Source organism: Elgaria multicarinata, chromosome 14, assembly GCF_023053635.1.
Source record: "Elgaria multicarinata webbii isolate HBS135686 ecotype San Diego chromosome 14, rElgMul1.1.pri, whole genome shotgun sequence".
In the NCBI taxonomy this organism is placed as follows: Eukaryota; Metazoa; Chordata; class Lepidosauria; order Squamata; family Anguidae; genus Elgaria; species Elgaria multicarinata.
This window is the reverse complement of record NC_086184.1, coordinates 15,213,984-15,227,497: the sequence shown is the minus strand read 5'-3', so window position 1 is coordinate 15,227,497 and position 13,514 is coordinate 15,213,984.

Here is a 13,514-nt window from a genome sequence, read left to right as displayed (position 1 = left end):
GGCATTTTAAACCATTGTTACATTTTTAGGTTGGTCTAGGATCTTTTAGGATGCTTTTATTGAATTCTGGGTTTGGTTGTGTGTTTTTTTAAAAAAAATCTGAACTTTTTGTGAACTGCCTTGTTGGGCTTCAGTTAGGTAGTATAGAAATACAATGAATCAAATGATTGGAAACTGTGAGTGATCAGGATTACACATGGAAGAGTTTTATGGATTTAGGGTTGTTTTCATATTAATGCTGGACACACTAATATTGAGATAGAGCCTATGGCTGTAATCTGATACCCTACCACATATGTTCATGTGTAGTGAGTGTATGAATACAGCTTTTCTGAGGTCACATAGATTCCATTGACTTGTGGACTGTGTTTTTTGTTTTGTTTTTACTTCCCAGAATTTTTTGCAAAGTTAGTTCCAGAAAAAATAACAAAGAAAGAAAGATCGGCTAAAACTGCATATTTCCCCATAGGATTTTGCAGAGATTTCCAGATTTTCATGGTAATATGTGGATTTCCACATGTGTGAATTTGCACAAATGTGAATTTTATGAAATCCTGGAAATTGGGGGAAAAAATCTTTCTGTCAGTGAATGGGTAATGGAACGAAAGGCACATGATAATTTGAAAAATGTAGATAGAATGGATATTTTAAAAATCCGTACATCCCTAATGTATACCCACTTGCGTTTGGAGCATATGTGTGTGTGTGTGTGTGTAGGTAGGTTAGCCTCCCTGTAGATATTGTAGCATGTAGGGCAACCCTTACTCCAGAGCAACCCCACTCTGCTTCACAGGAAAGTGAATTGTGGATTTGGGGACTAAGTTGAAGCAACATGGAATTGGTTGAGTTCAGATTTCCAGCTGTGTAAATTAGCATAGCGCTGTTGAAGTCAATGGAGTCACATCAGTTGACACCAGCTGATGGTCTGGAGTTGGTATGTGTCATTTATGCAAATGAAAGCAAATGAGCGGCTTACAGCAGGGTTACAGTCTTACAGGACTAATCAGCCATTTCTTATGGATCTCTGTCTTTTTCTTTTTTTTCTGAAGAAGCCATAAGAAGAAAGACAACAAGCATCTATGGCCACATTTCTGCTGGGCGCTTATTAGTAATCAAAAGCACTTGCGCCAATGTATTGTGAATTAAATTGCAATACTAGCAATTGAATGAATTGTGAAAATTTCTCTCTTTCCACCCCCTCTATTAAACAAAAACACTCACCTGTTGTTGTTTTATGTTTGTTTATTTTTGTTTTTGCTCTTGTTGTTGTTGTGGAAATTAGGATTTTACTCAAGTCACCTTTGCAGGTTTCAAAAACAAACCAAGAAGTGCTTAACACACCTGCATTCTTGCGTGTTTGGTGTTTTAATATGGTGTCATTTCGGCTATATAAGCATCAGCACTCAAAACCTGGACATTGGAACTATATGATCGAACTCCGCCTCCATCTTAGGTACCAGGAATTAAATCTCACCAAGGTTAGGCATGGCTGTTATCGTTAAGAGGGCTGAACCTAAATAGCGTCTTCTCTTTCATGTTCCTTTTGGTTGTCTGTGTATGTATCAAAAGCCCCTCCCACTTTGGGCAGTTTTGGGGGTGGTAATGGTGCTTGTTGCAAACACATTGGCATTGTTTTGGTGCTGATCTCAGTGGTACCCTTCCCAGTCCCCAACCTCATTTGCCATGATTTAATCCTCTTGGCTGAGTAACCCCTGTGATTTTGTTGATACCATCAGTGTTGGATGTGATGTCTAAGATGCTTGTAAACAAAACCACTTTGGGACTGTAAGCCCCTCCCCCCCAAAAAACAGCACTGTAAACAACAACAACAACAACAGTCTGAGGATTTTGAGGAAAGAGGAGGAGAAGAAAAACGGCATTAAGAAGGAGCAACAGCGAGAGGAAACAAGGGAAATGGTCATTTAACTGCAGGGTTGACATGGGCAAAGTGACATACTCTATCCAGAATAAAAGGCACTCATTTTTAAGTGAATATCAAATTTAAGAGAATGCAAGTTGGACTTCAACAAATTGTTGCAGCATGGAGGGCTCCTCTTCACTGTTGCAGTCAATTGGCCATGGCCCTTCCATGCTACTTCATTCCATTTCCTCTCACATCTAGTTTTGCATCCCCCAACAATCCATCTTCTCTAGCCACTGTCCATGCCCAGTCCTCATTGAATTGTTTTTGGGGGCACCCCTGCCTCACCCACCTCAGGTATTTTTTTTCCTCCTAAAAGACACCACATTTCCGGAAGGACATCAACAGGTTAGAAGAGGTTCAGAGGAGGGCAAAAAAGATGATACAAGGACTTGAGGACATGCTTTATGAGGACAGGCTGAAGGAACTTGGGATGTTCAGTCTTGAGACAAAAAGACTGAGGGGAGACATGTTAGCAGTGTTCAGGTACATAAAAGGGTGCCACAGGGAAGATGGTCAAGAACTATTTTTCATGGCCACAGAAATTAGGACTCAGAATAATGGGTATAAGTTAAAGCTACCTAGATTCCACTTAAATATAAGGAAAAACTTTCTGATGATAAGATCTGTACAATAGTGGAACAGTCTACCTATGGAGGTTGCGGGTTCTCCATCTCTGCAGGTTTTTAAGAAGAGTCTGGACAGACACCTCTCACAGATGCACATTGCAGAGGGTTGGAGCAGATGATCCTTGTGTTCCCTTCCAACTCAACAATTCTATGATTATTTTTGTACTTCTGCATGAGCAACAGTGCTCATATTTGAACATTGGAGATAGGGGGAATGATTTGATACAGCCTTAGTTCTAACACCCCTCCTCTTTTTTTTAAAGGAAAAAAAGCAAAGAAAAACCAGGAATCCTCTTAATTCCAAGGCGCAACACATTCCACTTGAATTATTCCATTCCAATTCAAGTTCCAGTGATCACTGGGCCATTGGAACTAAGGAGTGGGCTATACCAAAAGCCTTTCAAATGTAGGTGAAAGGATCCGAGCGTCATGATACGCAGACATTGGGAGTGTTTTTGACGAGCTTTTTTGAGCTACATCAGCATGATTGTGATTCCATCAATGAAACAGAAGAGCGTCTGTGGATATCTCCACCTAGCCATCTGCAAGGTATCCGTATTCTACATTGGACAAGGGGGAGGACGGGACGTGGAGATGGAAGGGGGGAGCGAGAGGGAAAGAACATGTTTAGCATGCGAAAGTTTTCAAAATTAACTGAGTTCCACTCACCCCGGTCCTCCCACACTGCTCAGCGAATGATTCAGAGCCTTCAGCGTGATTTCATCTGTGCAGGCTCTAATCCACTTACTTAATGAAATACATAATTAACATATTATAATTGCAGTAAAGATGGTTTTGACAGAAATCATTTCCCGTATCTAATACCGTGGTAATTTAATCTGTTCCCCACTCCCTAACACGACCCTCCGTGATTAAGTTTCATAAGAATTTTTTTGATTGATTGATTCATCTGACGTGCCTGGGCCTTGCTAAAGGAATGGCTGTCAGTTTCTGGATAGTCACATGATGCCATGGCAGATGGCTACACAGAGGATTTTCCTTTGTCTCTCTGTGTGGTCTTTTTCCCCCCCTCCTGTTACTTTGCTTCTCTCTCTCTCTGTGTGTGTGTGTGTGTGTGTGTGTGCACGCCCTGATAATCCAACTAAATTGTTACACATGATCAAACCTTCATGTGTGCATGTGTATGACCATGTGGGTTTGTGTTCACACATGTGCATAGTCACACACACACATGTACCTTTGATCATTTGTAAGCATTCAGTGGATCAAGAAAATTCCATAAGTTAGCTGGCTTCCCAGTTCAGCTCGTTTGTCTCTTCATTTTTAAAAGTGTGTGTATATGTGTGTTTGTGTGTGTACGTGTATGTGTACACACAAACAAACACATTAAAATAGGAGAAACAGAATGGACTATACCAGGAGACCAGCCATAGCTCAGTGTGATAGAGCACCTGCTTTGCATGCAGAAGGCCCCAGGTTCGATCCCTGGCTTCTCCAGGTAGGGCGTGGAAAAGAATCCCACCTGAAACTCTGGAGTGCTGCTGCTAATCAGTGTCAACCACACTGGGCTAGATTAACCAATAGTCTGACCCTATGGTTCTATGTTCCTGATAAAGCAGGATCCCAGATTGCACAGAAAGATCTATTTGAACCTTCAAGGGTCCTAGGGAGGGGTCATAGCTCAGTGTTAAAGACCACCTGCTTTGCATGCAGAAGGTCTCAGGTACAATCTCCAACTTCCTCAGGTAGGGCAAGGAAAGAATCCCACCTGAAACTCCGGAGAGCTGCTGCCAACCAGTGTCGACAATACTGGGATAGATGGACCAATGGTCTGACTCACTATAAGTCCGCTTCCTATGTTCCCAACATGTGGTAACATGGAACGTTCTACCATGAGATGGGTTAATGTGAGTTTTTTTTATAGTGACATCCTCAGGGGGCATACAAAGTAGCATATCAACCCCCACTTTCCAGAGTCCTGCCACCTAGCCCTGGCTAGGTTGGGAGATGTGTGTGTATGAAGGGCTATCTTTTCTTAGTCTTGCATGTTTGTTTTTTAATTCTCCCCCTACCCTCGTTAGTTCTCATGGGAACCTGTAGTGATCTCATGGCCCTCCGGATGTCATTGAAGTACAACTCCCATTATCCTTGATCCCTGGTCTTGCTGATGGAGACTGATCCATATTTTATTCAGAAGGCAGTTCCTTCAGAGTTCTACTCCGCTCACCACCATATGACCACTGTCCATATGGTCTTGATGGAACTCTGCATGATAGCAATAAGTTCTTCAGGAAGGGTTAATTCGTCTGCAAGAGTGCATGTGCATAAAACATTACACAAAAAGAAAATTGTTACAATCTTATATACCATCATATCAAAATCACTTCCTCCTTCTCCTCTTCTTCTTCTTCTTCGGAGGGCCAGATCCCCCCCCTCCCAGTTCTAGGTTTCTGCACCCCTGATCTAAACGAATGTTTCCTTCCATATAGACCTGCTTTTCCCCTTAAGACCACATCAGAGGCCTACATCTGGGTGCCTCTGCCAAAGAAAGGTCGGTGGCAGCAAGAGAGAGGTCCTTCTCAGGTGTGGCACCCTATGGAATACCATCTCCAAGCAGGTTTGCCTGGTACCTACAGCACTGCCTTTTCAGCACCTTTTCTTGGTGCTGAAAGGCTTTTATTTATTTATTTATTTATTTATTTTATTACATTTATATACTGCCCCACAGCCGAAGCTCTCTGGGTGGTTTACAACAATTAAAAATAGTAAACATTAAAAGTATACAAAATTTTAAAAAAACAACATAAAAACAGTATAAAAACAACAGTATCCATTTAAAAACAACAATTCTGGGGTCCATTAAAAACAAACTTAACGTTGTTAAATGCTGTTAAAATGCCTGGGAGAAGAGAAAAGTCTTGACCTGGCGCCAAAAAGATAACAACGTTCTTTTCTCCCTGGCGTTTTAGAGACTTGGTTCTTGATTTGATGGGTGCTCCTATACAGACTGTGCTGTTTATTGTTTTTCATGGTGTTTTATTCTCTTAGCCATTTGTATTGTATTATTTTAATCACATGTAATCCACTAGAGAACATTTTGTTATTGGGTGGATTTAAAATACAGTAAAACAGCCCAACTAGTCTTCCAGGGTTCTAAATTGCAAAAGGAGCCTAGATGGGTAGAGGTGACTCCCTGCAGATGATGATCAGTTCCCCAACACATGGAAGGTCAGTGTGGTGTAGTGGTTAGAGCTTTGTACTGGGAGTCGGGAGATCCAGGTTCTAGTCCCCACTCGGCCATGAAAGCTGATTCTCAGCCCAACCTACCTCACAGGGTGGTTGTTGTGAGGATAAAATGGAGAGAAGGAGGATTATGTACACTGTCCTGGGTTCCTTGGAGGAAAAAAGTGGGATAAATGCAAAAATAAATAAATAAATAAATAAAATAAGACTGGAAAAATGGTGCTCTCCCCCTCATGTGATGGTAATGGGGCTTCTGTGCTTCTAATTCCCACACCAAATTCTAATATACAAAGAAGGACAGAATACAAAGAATTTTTGTGAACCGCCCAGAGAGCTTCGGCTATTGGGCGGTATAAAAATGTAATAAATAAATAAATAAATAAATAAGGACAGTGTGGGTGGGGACAGTAGATGGACAACTTTTCTGGTCATTGGGTTGTGCTAAATATGGCCCAAATTTCATCTTGCCATAATTTTGATACCCATGTCAGCGAGAGACCCATAAATACTCTCCCTCTCTCTCTCCCTCTCTCTCTCCCTGGCTATATAATTCATAAAACCACAATATCCCCCAAAACCAGATTAAACAAAAACTAAAAGATTAATCATGGCAACCCAAAGCCAAACCAAATAAGAAGGTCTTATAGCGGTTCTGAAAAATGTTGATGTTCAGGTTTCAAGTCTCCTGGGGAAGGGTGTTTTATGGTTGTGGGATAACCACTGAGAATGCCTAGTTAAATGCCCCTTCTGTCTGGATTCAGCATGCAGGTGGGATCATCAGTGGGGAATTCTCAGTTGATCTGACAGGGCTCACTATGACAGATGGGTGAGGCGGGTCTCTAATGGCATTTTGGGTGTAAGCCATTTAGGACTTTAGAGGTCAAACGTGGAATCTTGAAGTTATGCTGTTGAATTCATCCAAGTGTCAAATTATATACATGTTTTTAAATACATCCAAAGTCACCAGGGGTGCCATCTTGAGAGGAAAGGAGGGGGACATCTACCCACCCCGTTTCAGACCACACATGATCATTCCCTTAGGAGAGCCTCTGTTTTCAGCCATCTGCACATTGAGTGACTCTTGTTCCAAAGCATTAAGTCAAGCAATGTATACAATGCCTTCACTTCATCGCCATTTTTATATTGACTGGCAAAGCTCTCCTAAGCAGCGAACTATCTGGCCACACTAGTGTCCAGATGGATATTCTTGACAGCTGCTCCTCAGCTTTGGAATTGTCTCCTCCTGGACAGTCACAAGCACTAGACTCTGCGTGCCTTCTGGAAACTATGTTTCCATTCAAGCTGACTTTCTGTGGCCAAGATGTGTAGAAAGAGATAAAATAAAAGAATTAGTAAACTGTCCCGAAGTCCTTTGAGTGAGCAGGCCATGCATTTTAATTGATTAGTTTCATAGAATCATAGAATAGTAGAGTTGGAAGGGGCCTACAAGGCCATCGAGTCCAACCCCTGCTCAATGCAGGAATCCACCCTAAAGCATCCCTGACAGATGGTTGTCCAGCTGCCTCTTGAATGCCTCTAGTGTGGGAGAGCCCACAACCTCCCTAGGTAACTGATTCCATTGTCGTACTGCTCTAACAGTCAGTAAGTTTTTCCTGTTGTCAAGCTGGAATCTGGCTTCCTTTAACTTTGAATGCAGTTTGAGACTGCACTCCTATGCATTCTTACCTAGGAGTAAGTTCTTTTAAACAACTGGGGCTTACTTTTGAAGGCCAAAACATATTACAAGACTAAACATGCTTTTTTTAAAAAAAAAGTCTGCTTAAATGGCCATTTTAAAAATATATTATTTTGAAGAAAAAAATAACTATGTGGCTCTGGTCCAGAACATGTTCTTTATCTGGATCAGGAGCCCATCATGCCCCACCACACACAATTGGTCTCCCCACACAGACATACTACTGTTTACTCCTGAAGGTGCCACTTACTGCAAACAATACCTTCAGGTGGAGGGTAAAAAACAGTGGGGAGAATATGATTTTGTGGAGATTGGGCTCCAATCCACCTCAACAGCAAATTCCAGCGGTTAATGGGGGGAGGGGGGACAATTCAGAAAATGGGCATTGGGCCCCATTGTCAATTTCTTCTCCTCCACCCCCAAAAGCATTATTGTCATAATGTTTTAGTTGTCCCTGAATAAGCATGCATTGGGTGGTTCTGCAGGTGTAACAGGTATGGTAGCAAAAGACACAAATCCTTTTCCTCATAAAACTAGCCTGTTTTTATGACCGTATGAGAAATTCCAGTTCATGTATAAGCAAAATTTACCCCGTTCACATCTCCCAACCTGAACCCAAGTGTAAGACAAGTGGTGGTGGTTGAAAAATGCATACATTAAGAAAAATATGCATGGAAAATGCATACTTTTTTTTTAAGTGCACATAAACGTGCATTAATCAACGGGAGAAGATTACACAGTTTGGAATGTTTGCTCAGTTACATACTCAAGCACACACCAGAATAGTACATGATTTTCACATGAGAGAGAGAGAGAGAAAGAGAGAGAGAGAAGGTCAACACAATTCAGACCAAGTGTTGAGGTGGAATTCAGAGAACCTTAATGAGCTGTTTCACCTGTATGTTATCACTGTTGTAGCTAGTGTAGGTATCTAAGTATCTATCTATCTATCTGTGTAAAAATGGTCTCCCAAAATTCTCCACCTATTTGTGGGCAGAGAAATTGGGAGGGGGACACTTTCACCAAATTTCTCCAGGAGGAGGAGAAATTCTCATAAGGGCTTTTAGTGTGTGCACGTGTGCACGTGCACGCGTGATGCCACTACAAGCGATTGTACAATCATCTAATCATCAACTGATTAGAAGATTGTATAATGAAAAACAAGCCACTTGTGCATACCCCTCAGCCACCTCCTAAATAAGGTAAGCGCAATAAACCTGAACCCAACCCCCAAAAAGTTCTCCAAAATTTGCTTCAACTTTGATTTTTTTTTTTGGGGGGGACACCATTTCCCCCCTATCAAATTGAATGAGAATGGTAAAAAAATGTGGGAGAAATTTTCAGCACAGAACTTCTCTCTCTCTCTCTCTCTCTCTCTCTCTCCCTGTCCATCTATCTATCTAATCTATCCACATACATACATTGAACACACCTGCCTGCATTGAAGGACACATTTACCGTCCACAAATAGGGGATGCAAAATTCCCTTACTTCTCCCCACTGGGGCCCAAGGTCCATCTGCAAACACCTACTCCCAGCAAGACGTGTGAAATGGTGTCACACCCTACATGGCTAAAGTTGAATCTGGCCTCTGCTGCTGAGCATTTTCTTTTTCTCCGGAAGAGGGTGGAGGGAAGGCAGCTCTTCTGTGAGTGGCAAGTGTACACAGACCCCACCGCCTCAACTGCCAATATGTTATGAGGGCTTGGTAACAATCTGGAGTCTCTAGGGAGCTCTGCTGCAGTTCAAGTGAGTATCAGACAGAGAGAAAACAATTTCTGGTGCCAATAACGTAGCCCAGATGAAAAATGTTTTAATATTTGAAGCTGCTTTATGGCAGAAGCAATGACAGTGATGGAGTCAATGTCAGCTTTTTTCCTTTAAATGTCATCTTTCGTCTATGAGGTTTTCTTCCCCCTTCCCTGCTCCGGAGGCAAACGTGCCTCGTGCCTGGCTGTTTGCAACCATTGATCATTGATTTTATTCTAAATGGAAAGCTTGCCAGAAGACTAGAAATTCTGGAATTTATTAGGATTTCTTTAAGAGGCACTTTAGCTCAACAGTTCTCATTACCGTCTTTACAGTGTTACTTATTTTTCTTTTTATGTCATGTGATTTGTAAAGGGTCGGTACTCGGAGAACAATATGCGATTAAGCCCATTGCGCGAGCTGCAGTTTGCCGATGGAGGGAAGAGGATCTTTCGAAAGGGCTAAAGTACATCGCCGGGTGCTTTAAGAGCATCAAAAGCCTCATCTCCAAAGCCATTGTTGGAAACGTGTCGAGCTCGTTCAGTGTTATTTAACCTGGCGTTCAGAATTGCTGCTTTTATTAAATAAAGCCACTCTCTGCAATTATAAAAAATACAAAAAAATCAAGCATCTTGCAATGTTGTCATTGGAGACACGCAGCCCCTGAGCCGGTGATTACTAAGGGCAGAGCTATGGGTCATATCCAGCTTGGGGCTGCCACTGGAAATGGCATGCCCATGGCAAATCCCCCCCCCCCACTCTCCCTCCTGGCATGTGCTATCACTTACCCTGTATCATGGCACCAACACATTGCATGCCCCCCCACCCTACTCCATTTATTAGCTACTGATTATGGAGGGACACAGGAGTGCTCATTGATACAGTGTAAGGCCGCAGCTAGACCTAAGGTTTACCCTGGGATCATCCAGGGTTCACCCCTGCCTGAGCACTGGATCCCCTGTGTGTCACCTAGATGAACAGGTTTGACCCCTGGACGATCCAGGGATAAACCTTAGGTCTAACTATGGCCTAAGTCTGAGCTCTCCAAAATAGTGCCCTTGGGCGCCAGTGTTCACACAGACATCCCTATTGCTGTCATAAGAATATAGGAAGAGCCACACATGCTTTGCATGTGTGTCCTTTTGATCACCCATTTTGGGAATCCCATTGTATTATTTATTATTTATTTATTTAGAATATTTATTTAGAATATTTATATACCGCTCCCCATTGAAAAATTTCAGAGCTGGTAAAATGTACAAGGTAAAATGAAAACAAAAACAGAATAAAACAGTTGAAACAAAATTTAAAAAGAAGCAAAAATCAGAAATCCAAGGCTGCATGTTAAAGAAAGGCTTCTTGGAATAAAGATGTTTTCAGGAGGCGCCGAAAGGAGTACAAGGTCGGAGCCTGCCTGACCTCCAGAGGCAGGGAATTCCACAGGAGGGGGGCCACCACGCTGAAGGCTCTTCCCCTGGTGGATTCCAATCGGAGGATGGATCTAGGTGGAACCACCAGGAGCAGGCCCTCGGATGACCTCAGTGACCGGGCAGGTTGGTAAGGGAGAAGGCGCTCTCTCAATTGTATTGGATTCCATCCTAGTGGATGCTAAATAGCAAGGCTTCATTGCCTGATTTTAAATGTATGAGGAAGAAGATATGACGTGAGAGTCCCATGTCGAACATCATGTGCATTGTGTTCCAACTGTATTTGCTTCTATACATATGGCATTGTAAAGATTTTTTTTTTAAAAAAAGGAAGGCAGTAGTTGAATGATCTGATATATACAGAGTACATATATACAGAAACTGGTATTCGCGTTTCTCCAAGCTCAAGGCATACCGGCTGTTTTTCATTTTGGAGGTGTCTACCCCAAAATAATCTATGGGTTTCAGCCGATTCGTCGTTGCATTTCCCCCCAAAGAAGCTACCATGCAAACAGGACAAACAAACCAGGGGCCTGTTTATAAAGTTTACAACGCTGATAAGACTGGAAAACAATAAACATAACCTCGTATTATAAACATAGTTTACAAGGTTACTATACTGATGTCATCACCAGCACTGTATTTTTTTATAAACTGTGAGTGTGGCTTCGATTTATGTATATCATGCATTAGAAATTATTTATTATAAAAAGGTGGCTATGATTGTATCAGGAGCAATTTTCACATACAGTTTTGTTAGGCAACCAGCAGTTTGCCATTGATGATCGTGACATTTTGTCTTGTAGGTGGATGCATCAGCAGGGCCAGTGCTACCATTAGGTCAACTAGGCAGCCGCCTAGGGCGCAGACCTCAGAGGGGCACAGTACTGCCCTTTAAGGGTCACAGTTTTATACAAGTTAGCTGTTCTTTAAAAAAAAATAAAAAATATAATAGTTCAGAAACTCTTCTTGAACAGTTGTATCAAAGTTGGCAATTTGTGTGTGTGTGTGCACGTGCAAGTAGCTCACTTTGCTTAGGCCACAAAATAGTCTGGCACCAGCCCTGTGCATCAGTTATAACCATCATATCTGTGAATAAATAAGTTTAATTATCACTGTCCATCCCTGAATGTATATCTTGTAGTTGTGTGCTTTGGGCACTCTGTATATATCATTGTAAAGATTTTCCCATTTATTTCAATGGATGCAGATGATTTGCATAAACAGTCTCTCATATACACAGGTCTGACTTGCTCTCTGAACTGGGGTTCCCCCATGTGTACATAAACTTTTTGTCTGCTTCAGAATTCCACAGGCCTCTGGGTTGGCTCCAGAATCTACCTTCTGCAAGAGGAAGAGACCATCTCCAAGAGAAAGGGCTCCATTCTCCATCTGATATTTGGGGGACACCCACAGTTCTTCCAATCAAACTGGGTCTCCTGACTCACTGACTGGTTTGCACAACATGCTAACCCACACTTAGTGGTTGAGTGGGAGTTATTGTTGAACTTTGGAATTTTTGTTGAACTGCGGGTTAGTGTGCTTTCTGAACCCAGGACATTTTCCACAGGGTAGCTTGTTAACCATGCAGTGTGGCTTATTTTTCTTGAACAAGCCTCCTTGAGAACCCATGGTTGGTTGTTGGGATGATCAGGGTGGTTAACGAACCACCCTTCAGAAAATATCCTGGGTTCAGACAGCACACTAACCCATGGTTCAATGAACAACCCATGGTTGAACAATAACCCACACTCAAACATTGAGTAAGGGTTAGTGTGTTGTATGAACTACCCCTTTGTGTAGCACATTCTAGGGCTGGGAGGGTGGGCTTCCATGAGAAAGTGAGGGTGGGGAAGTCCACTTCTTCCAGTGTACCTAATCTAACAGAAATCTAGTTCCAAACCCTGGCTTACGCTAATAGTCTTTGTACTGCAGGATTTAATCTTCACCCTCCAGCAACTACGATGAACATTTGTCGCATGAAATGAATGCACAAAAATGTTTGGGGCCTTGATAGCCTTTTGCTTCTATTTACGTACAGTGACTGTATTTTGAACATGCCAACTAGGAGTGGTTTAAGGCTTTATTAACATCGAACACACTTGCCGCTTATGTATAGGTGGTTATTCTTCATTGGGTTAGAAAGCATCCATTTACGACTGTACAGTAGCCTAAATGTATTTTTGGTTCCTGATGTGTTTCCGTTGGCACAGGACTTGTTCAAACAGGTATGCTAGTTCCTGGCCGAGGTGTCTGACATTCAAGCTTTATTACAGAGCAAGCTTCCCAGAGGATGTGAATTATAGTTAGTATCAACCTTGGCGTGCTAAAAGCATCATTCAGCCTAGTTGATTATGGAATTTACTCTAGAGTTTTGGGCCTGAAGATCCATCTACTGAACTGTTCCTTCTTTATTTGTGTGGTCACAAAGCAGACAAAGTGTGTGTGTGTGTGTGTGTAACGGGAAGGGCAAATAGGAAAACAGCCATTGCAAAGAAGGTTAAAGAAAGGAAATAAAAGATCTTGCAGAATACAGACGTAGCAGTGAGTTTTATTGCCACCATTTAGACCAAATTAATTTTGCCCTGCTCTTTCATAAACTATCAAGGGCAGGGCATGAAAGAGAACAGGGAAAACCCATTTCCTGAGAAAGTCTAAACTGGAAACTCTATAATCAAGGGTATTTTTTGGTTGTTGTTTTTGGGTTTGTTTTGGTATAGCAAGAATATAGAGAAGGAATATATTTGCTCTATTGAATTTGAATATCTATTTCTATTCGCATAACTATTTGCACAGAGGAATACTGATGTGGTTTGGGATGGTGGCAGCAGTCCCACCTCCAGGGTTGCCTGTAAATTAGGCCTATATCTATGTGAATACCTGATAAG